An 8,977-nucleotide genomic window follows, 5' to 3' on the forward strand; every position below is an offset into this window, starting at 1 on the left:
TTCCTTTCAGCTCAGCTTTCTTAACTCAAATCAAAACGCTCCACCATGGGGGCCAGTGGAAGAAAATGTGACTACAGGAAACCCTTTAGCTGCTCAGGCAACCTGTCTGTGGCCAAAAATGTATTCATATTACATTATGCTTGATTTTAAATGTCAGATTCTTACAGCAAATTCAACTTAAGAGTTTTGACAAGCAACTTTAAAGAAGCGTTTAGTTCTGTTAAAAAATCTACCTTTTGTGTTTCACTTACTCTAATGACACTTGCCGGAAAATGTTTATAAAATATATAATATAAACTAAACTAAAAGTTAAGTTAAGTTAAAAACAAAACAAACAGGAAAACCCGATATTGAGCATTTTTCTTCCTGCATAATATTAAGTGAAAGCATCCGCGCTTTCATAATTAACCTTGAGAGAAAACATTTTCAGGATGGATCTCCTCTGCTGACCCATCCGGAATTTTAGCTAATGTAAATCTATAGTGCATTTTTAACCATATAATTTACAAACTTGTGTTTTATAAATATCTAATCACCGCAAATTACTGACAAACACACCGCTTTGGTGTCTGCATCACCTCTGCAAACACGAGTCGTCACATTTTAAGAGAATTTTGTTTTTTCCGAGTGTACAGTGAAGTACTCAGAAATGCCGAATGGGAAAACTGGTTTACATGCCCTAATGTGAGTGTTTTCCACTGACTTTTGATGGTTAAATACCTCCCATAAAATCAACGGTACACTCCAGTGATTTTGTTTGAAGGGTTAACACTTTTTGCTGCTGTTTCCCGGTGAGTTATGCTAGTTTTATGAGAAATAATATCACGAATGAAATGCTAACGGATAGCACCGTCAGTTAAGCTAGCACCTTCTTGTATAACTTGAAGAGCTAATTATTTTTTATTTAATCTTTATTAAAGGCTAGAACAAAATCTAAGCATTTAGATGAACGGGTGTTGAGTTGTGTGTTTTTTGCACTCTAATAAATGGGTGCTGGTTTGTTGTGAAGTTTAATGTCAAAATAAATTTCTTGTGAATGGGCATAAAAGGACGTTTTAATGATGCCAAGATCATCCATGTCGGTTACAAATCAGGTGAATTTTGTTGGGCTGAAACGATTAATCGGTGATCAATCGATGATTGAAATAGTCGTCAACTCATTTAGTAATCGAATAATCACTAACTAGAGTATACAGCCTCTAAAACATGCCAATTGCTTAAAGAACAACCCACTCACAGTCGTAATTAGGCCAAATTTTACTAAACATATATAGATTTTGCATTTAAGATGAAAAACATTATTTGTCCGTAAATATTCTCTCTCCAGAACCTCTCAAGTGGTCTATTTAGCTTCACCTGGTTCAAATTCTGTTAGAAATCTCCTATTAAGCACCTGTTGCTATCCGATTCGAAAAAATACTTGACAGATATATCGATTGGCAAAATAATCGTTAGTTGCAGCCATAGAATTTTGTTCCTTTTATTGTTCAATCAATCCAAACAAATGTTCAAAATTAACCTTCTAAATTAAGTTAAAGTATTTTAAAATGTAAAATACCGTTTTAATGTATGTTTCTTATGACATTAACACATATAAACAAATCATATTCATCTCTAAAGTGTGTATAATTTCTAAATATTTGTTAAGATATTGCCATTATTTTTCAGCAAATGTTGTTTGGAATAAATATTATTTATCTGATAGTCCTTTATTCACCCAAAGGTCAATTTCCTTATTCTAGGAAAATATATCATAACCATTAAAAACAGCTTTGCGTGGTTCAAATTCTGTAAGAAATCTCCTATTAAGCAGCTGTTATTCGATTAATAATCAATTAATCAAAAAATAGTCGACAGATTAATAGATTCAGGTTTTGCTCAGGTTAGAAAAGCGAGTGCTTATGTATAAAATCTCTTACCTTTTGGTACAGCGGTAGTTAAAACATTAACTAGGAAAATATCTACTCCTTTTCAGCTAAGTCAATCAGTGTTGTCAGATCAAACGTGGGATGTTGTGCTCTCCCTATGTTGCTAACAGCAAATAAATAAATAATAATATTGTGGGTGTGTTTACTTTATATTAACAGATAGGGTTTTTAAAATATCAACCTGCAGTAGCAGATAACCTACACTCAAGCAGGTATAGATAAGTGTAATGTTACTTTTTTAGAGAAGTGAGAGGGTAAGATACAATTTTAAATATTATCCTGCTGTTTCTCAGGTTTTTCTTCCCTTCTTTGTGTCCATCTTTGAAGAAGATTGATCAACGTCGGACTCCATTCAGGGATGGCCAGCCCACCGGCAGGATACCGGAAGCTCATTCTTAATGCAGGGAGATTCGGACCTGCCCTGGATGGTCTGAGATCTGTGGAAACCGCCAGCGGGTAGGAAAAACTGTGATTAGGCTGCACCGCTGCATAACCTGCAGGGAGGAGAGGGATTTAAAAGTGAGACAGTTTTCTTATGTAGATTATTGCCTTTTTAATGACGATTTTTGACCTGATCTTTCCCTTCCGACACGCCCCACTCATCGTGATGGCTGATCTAGTTTGCTCGAAAGGACGTCAGGACCGCTCTGACTTCTAATCAGGGATATTCAACACTCAGCACGCAGCCTGTTGAATGTGACGTCTAGCCAATCACAAAGCGAGGTGACAGAAACACGAAGGGGAATTACTCTGAACTCGGGTTTGATCTCGAGAGTTTGCGAGATTTCCCGTCTGACATCTGAATGTTCGTGAGTGAAATCTGTTTTGTGTGTTGCGCATGCCGTGTGGCAGCACACAACACACTGTAGGACCAACCCTGTTATATCTATGAGTTTTTTTTTATCATCATGTGTGGGGCCCTCAGGTTTTCAAAAAATCAACCGACAGTTTTATGAACCAGGTATAACACAATAAAAACTGATTAAAATCACCAATTTCATTTAATTCTTTGTGTTTCTTAAAAAAATTAAGATTTAGAATTTTTGCCTATCTTTTAATTTTTGTATTCTGTTTTTATTTTTTTTTATTTCCCGTACTGTCGTGTTGATTGGAGACATTCTGGACCTAAATCGATTAAGTTTGAGTAATTTAATTTCTGTAATCCGAGTCAGGTGTTGCAGTATCGAGATTAATTTCCACAACATAAATAAGAGGCACAGAAAACATGAGGAAGAAGGTCCTCTGGGCGGATGAGGCCAGAATTGAACTTTTTGGCCTACTTCTGTATCCATACATGTGGTAAAAAGGAACACTCAACTCAACATCTCAACCATGACGCAAGGTGGTGGCAGCAGCATGCTGTGGGGATGCTTTTCATTATTATTATTATTATTATTATTATTATTATTATTCAAGATCAGTGTGTAAATAAATAGGAATGTCTCCTTTTTAATTTGATTATAAAAAAAGTTTTGCTTAGTATTTTACTACTTACATTGATCTGATTGTTTCTAAATAAGACCAGTGTTTTGTTCCAAAAACGTCTCAAACATCCCAAATAAAGGAAATCTGACATCATTTACAATAATAACTATTTGTTTTTAAAGTTGCTTGATTGAAAAAGAACATTTAGAGTATTACTTGCTGACTGAATTTGGTTCCCCGTTGAAGGTAACCTCAACACAACATTAAGGTCATGACAACAAATTAAAAACAGCATCTAGAAATGAAGACTCTGAGCCCTCACAGCCTTCAAATGAGTCAGTATTCACCAGAGAGCTCCTTTTTCTAGGATACCGAGTGGTTGTAATTTCAGGAGTCTCTGGGTTAGTGTTTGGAGGTTGTTGCCTGAGCCTCCTGCAGGTCAGACGTCTCCGGGCTTTTAAAACCAGATGCACACGATTAACTCGGACTACTTCAAATTGGTTGCCCTTTGAAGCCCAAGCTCCTTTTCTTGTGACATTTTCTTTTGGAGCCTGGCGACTGTAACCAGAGATGGGTGGAGGGGAGGTGAGTTGCTGAGGAGGAAGTAGGAGGGAGGCTGGGGGAGAGAGCGGGGGTCTTATTGGGTGGTCTGGCCTGAAATGAAGAATGCTGAAAAATTGCCCTCGTAGCTCATACAAATTGCTCTGTCGCTCAGTATCTGATTTGGCTCTGAAACACAAACTCTCAGCACCTGCAAACACACTTGTTGGACCTTTAAGCTGCATAAAGAGAATCAGTAAATCAAATAAATAACTGTAAATATAGAAAATATTAGCTTTTGTTGCTTTAAAGAACATTGTTTCTTCGAATTAGTTTTTTTTCCAAGTTAAACTATTATTGTATACATGGCCCCTGACATGCGGGGACAACAGGGTCAGTTGTCCCGGGTCGATTGTGGAGGGGAGCCCAGAACTGGGCCCTCCAACCATCAGATTATGATCAATATGGTTTTGTTTTCCAAAATAGGCCTGTTTTTGAAGAAAAATATAAACCTAATATTTTAGTTACATAAAACCGTTTCTATTTCTTTCTTCCTAATTGTCCTTGCAGTATTGAGGAAGGACCTCCCCACATCCCTAACACAGAGATGATCTGGCTGCTGACTTTGAGTTTATTAATCCGTTTTAGTAAAAGTGTAAAGGCAGCTTCAGTCTGTCCCCCCATTCTGGGTTAGTATTAGGACCACTCTTAGGTTGGTAAACGTTAATGACTGCCCTGTTTTATAACTTGCTCTAGATTGACGTTACTGCCAGCCACATCTTCACTGCTGCGCATCAGATTTGTAGAACCTCAACTGCTAAAGGAAGGTTTGGCTCATGGCATTTGCAGGTCAAACTTAAACATGTCACACAAGCAGAAGCCTAAATAGGAACAATTTCGACCATGTTGGCTCTATGGAAAGCCAAAGGTGCTGCAATTTGATCCATTAAAAACTCACCAAATTGCTATTAATACATGAGGGGGATTCATCTGTCTATTTATTGAATAAATAATATATATAAAAACATTTTTTTTATCTTACTTTAATAATTATTTCATAAATATTTGACTTCATGCTGCAGAACATCATGAACATCCCTTCTTCTCAGCAGTGTTAATATTATTATTAACCAATCAGATGTTAGGGTTTCTATTTAGTGAGACATAGCAGCAGTTTAAATGATTTCATGATGTTCTTTAGCACAGGAAGCAAAATAATCATTTTAAAAAACTGACATTTTTATGTTTGATTTTACCACAAATGTAATTCACATTTTAATTAGATTCTCCACTTGAATTATTTCATTGAGTCATAAATTGAGACCTGTAAGATATATGGAAAGTAATTATTTATTTAATATACATATTATAAGACATTATCGCATATAACAATGTATTTAGTAACTTATTATATTTTGGGGATTTGTGTCACTGTTAGGCTTCTATGGAAAATAAAAAAAATCCAAAGTATGGAGCAGAAATGAAGGAGAACAAGGGAAGAAGAGAGTTAGGAGAGAATGGAAGAAGGAGTTAGATTGCAGTATCAGTCATGTTTTGAAAAAGTAAATATTAGTTAGTTTTCTACTAGTTAATGAATGCCATGGGTGAGGGGTGAGGGGGCATCTAAGATGGTGTTGTCCCGGGCCCAGGCAAGGCTGTCTGCAGGCCTGATTGTGTTTATTGTTGCCGTTAAAATCTCGGTTGGTTGAAGTTTTAGATCCTGGTTGGTAACTTTGCAGAAGGTTGAGGTTCTACATTTTTGCTATAATGGATGCTGTGGAGAAACATCAGAGGAGTTTCATGTTTGGTTCAAGTTCCTGGTGTTGATTTGGTTCATTAAGGCTTTAAAATAACCCAACGGCCATCACAAAAAGCTAGGAATGTAATGTCCTGTTTTGGGAAAAGTATTTACATCACATTTCTGTTATTTAAATTTCATTTTTTGTCTTTTTTATTTATTTCTTGTTTTTAATATATCCTTTGCAAAAGGGATGAGTCAGTATGAGATTCTTACTGAGATTCTTGCTGCTGGTATCTTCTCAATTGTAGTTTTAAATAGTTTTACCTTGCTAAAAGTGATGAGCAGTGTTCCTGTCAGTGCCTTCTTTAAGCCAGCTTACTGGCAGGGTGCAGAAACTGGGGAGCAGGAAGGGGAGCGTGGCACTACTCCATGATTTAAACAGCTGGAGAAAACTCTTCTCTGGTCTCTAAATAAAGGGACTTTAGGAACAGTGTGATCCAAAATGTTAGCAGGTTTGAAGCCACAATGTTTTTAAATCTAAGTTTGCGTTGAGACCACTAACCAGCTCATGGCTTCTTTAAAGTATACTGGAGATGAAAGTTTGAGAATAAACACCAAATTCTTGTTTTTGTTTTTGTTTTCTTTTGTTTTCTTTCAGAAATAATGCGGTCTCCCTTGCTTATCATTTGATGGATGTTTTTGTTGTGAGTACACCAGGCCAATAGAACCGTGTTTTTTAACAGAACCAAGAAAACCGTGTGGAAAACACAACAATCACAATTAGAGAACAGCAATGACTTCAGCAGGGAGAAAGTATATAACAGCTAAATCTGCAAAAGGTTACAACAGTCATCAGCTAGCGTGTAGTGTACAGGCTGTTGTTTTGACTGATCACTAGTCTCTAATCTCCTCTGGTGTGATTATTGGTCCATTTCTTCCATTCTCATCCACAGTTCGTTGACTGTAGCTAGTGTCTTGGCTTTAACTTTGTTGCGAAGGATTTCCCAGAGGTTTTCCGTCAGGTTAAGATCAGGGCTTTCAGGCTGGTTATTGCATCAATTTAACCTCTTCAGTTTCAAGGACCTGCTTTACCAGTTTTGCCGTGTGACTGGGGCATATCGTAGTACTTTGTGTTTCACTTGGCTGTAAGAAAAGGGCTTTCTAAATAATGTTTGATTAAAACTGCTGAGTGATGAACGCCAGGAAGGAACCACATTGTCAGAGAAGGTTCTGATTATCATTTCCTTTCACTGTCATGTAGCTGTATAGGAAGTCCAATTCACGCCGCAGAAAACATATCCCAAACTATGACACTTCCTCCTCCACTCATCATTGACTTCTTTGGACCTTTTGGGTTCTGTCTTTCCTAAGGTTGAAGACTGTATGTCCTGTTGGACTGAACATAAATTAATCTTCCTTTTAACATTAAAATAAACTTCAGAACTATTCTGCTCTGCTGGATTTCTTGGGGAACTTAAGTGAGTTTGTGATGTTGTCAAGATGCATTTGGGACAACCTACTCTTCTTGATTTGGCTGATAGTCACCCCTGTGGTCTTCATCTGGACAACCTCTTCCAGAGGTTCTCAGTCAGTTGTTGCTTTTTATTACACTGGTTAACTTTCATGAGGGAAATTCAAACAAAAATAACAATAGTTCTTTATTAATCTTTTCTAGAAAAAGATTATTTTTATACCTAGAAAACAGAAAACATAAAATTCTGAATTTTCTGTTTCTAATTTTGTATAAACCAGAAAGCCATTTTCTTTAGAAATAAAACCAAACAATTAAAGGGAAACATTTTGGTTTCTCTGGCTACTCTTTAAAAAACTCTTACCCACATTTGCAGCAGAATTTCCTTTATTTTATTTTATTTATTTTTTACAGAGCAAGACGAATCATGAGACAAGTGTTGCTGAGAGTTTAGATGTCGTCCTGCATTTCTTCTCCCATCTGTTTCCAACATGCCGGTGAGACGAGACAAACCAGCCCTGCCAAGACATGGAGTCACTGATGTGTTTGAAAATTCATTGCCTCGCAACTCATCAGTAATGAAGTGTTTGAAACGTATGGAAAGGAACGGGGCAAAGGAATGAGAGAGCTTCAGGCTTCGTGGCAAATCCTTTGCATGTTTCTAATGGCTCAAAAAGTCACACCACACTTTAGTCTGGTCATTATTAAAGTTAAAACCCCCAAAAGTTTTGTTTTCCATAGTGACATCTGGTCTCTGCTCATTTAGAGAGAGCCAATGACAGAATCACATCTGGACAAGCTCAGATTAAAAATGCCCAAAAGCAGAACTTTGAAGTGAATTGCGGACCTCTTTATTTCACATCATCATTTTATGTTACCCAAAAAAATATCTCCAGCATCATGTCCAACAATATCTGTATCTTGGACTTCTTCATGTTGAAAAGCCATGTTTAACAGGGGGCATTTACTATCTAATCTAAACTGTAAAAGGCTGGAGCTTAACTCTCAGATCAGTGATTACAGCAGAAAAGCAGTTTCTATTTTAAGTGAGAGATTTTGGAGACTTGTTTACCCTACAAATCAGTGGGGATTAATTGAAAGCAACCTATCACACCAGGCTCAAAGCTACCTCTGTCATGCTCTGTGTCTGGGCTTCCTTTCCGTTCTTGTTTTTTGTGCAGTATTCTCTGGATGGCCACATTTCTCATGTTCTGGTTGTCCCATTTCAGCTGCTTCATATTCTTAAACCACTTCTAGTTGTACTTTTTGGTCTTCTCAGTCAGTTTGGGTCTTGTTGTCCTTGCTGGTGCCCAAATATTGAAGTTTTTTGTTTGGAACCCAAACCTTCTTGTCCTACCTAGCAAGGAGGTCAGATTTGTGAACCAACCGGCATCCTGTACAGGCTGTCTTTAATTTTGCAAAGTAATAAATGTGAGTCTTTTGCCATTTTTGCTAAACCCAAATTGTAGACCATGTAGTCAATCCTTATGCTTTTCCCATACTTAACTGTGATGAAAAAAGGTTGCACAGACATGCTTTATATTTTTTGGACATTAACCTTCAAGTCTTTACTCAAATTCACAATTGCATTTAGATCTGTACATTGCTGGGGCCATTCTAACTCAGGAATATACTTTAATCTCTGGTGCTATGGTAGCACCAGTGTTTTGGGGACGAGGTTTGGGCTGGCTGTGGAAAGGCAAAGAAACAGTACCAGTTTGTTGGGAAAGGCCCCTTAGTGGTTTCACAGGAGAGAAACACAACTAAACTGATTAGATCTGAGCTATTAGTACAATGGTAAATGGCCTGCACTTGTATAGAACTTTATCAAGTCAGACGACCCCAAAGCGCTTTACGCTACAATCAGTCATC

General features: G+C 37.2%; 1 long non-coding RNA gene across 2 annotated transcripts; it reads left to right on the plus strand.

The window, feature by feature from the left end:
* Positions 1–607: 607 nt before the first annotated feature.
* LOC124870437 lies at positions 608–7,932 on the plus strand. Of its 2 annotated transcripts, none has more exons than XR_007038770.1 (4): positions 608–791; positions 2,222–2,447; positions 2,549–2,651; positions 7,520–7,932. It is a non-coding gene; the product is annotated as an uncharacterized LOC124870437 (long non-coding RNA). The 2 variants fall into 2 exon arrangements; XR_007038771.1 differs by having other exon boundaries at positions 610–791; positions 2,222–2,384.
* Positions 7,933–8,977: the final 1,045 nt, after the last annotated feature.

This window comes from Girardinichthys multiradiatus, chromosome 6 (genome assembly GCF_021462225.1).
Source record: "Girardinichthys multiradiatus isolate DD_20200921_A chromosome 6, DD_fGirMul_XY1, whole genome shotgun sequence".
Taxonomy (NCBI): Eukaryota; Metazoa; Chordata; class Actinopteri; order Cyprinodontiformes; family Goodeidae; genus Girardinichthys; species Girardinichthys multiradiatus.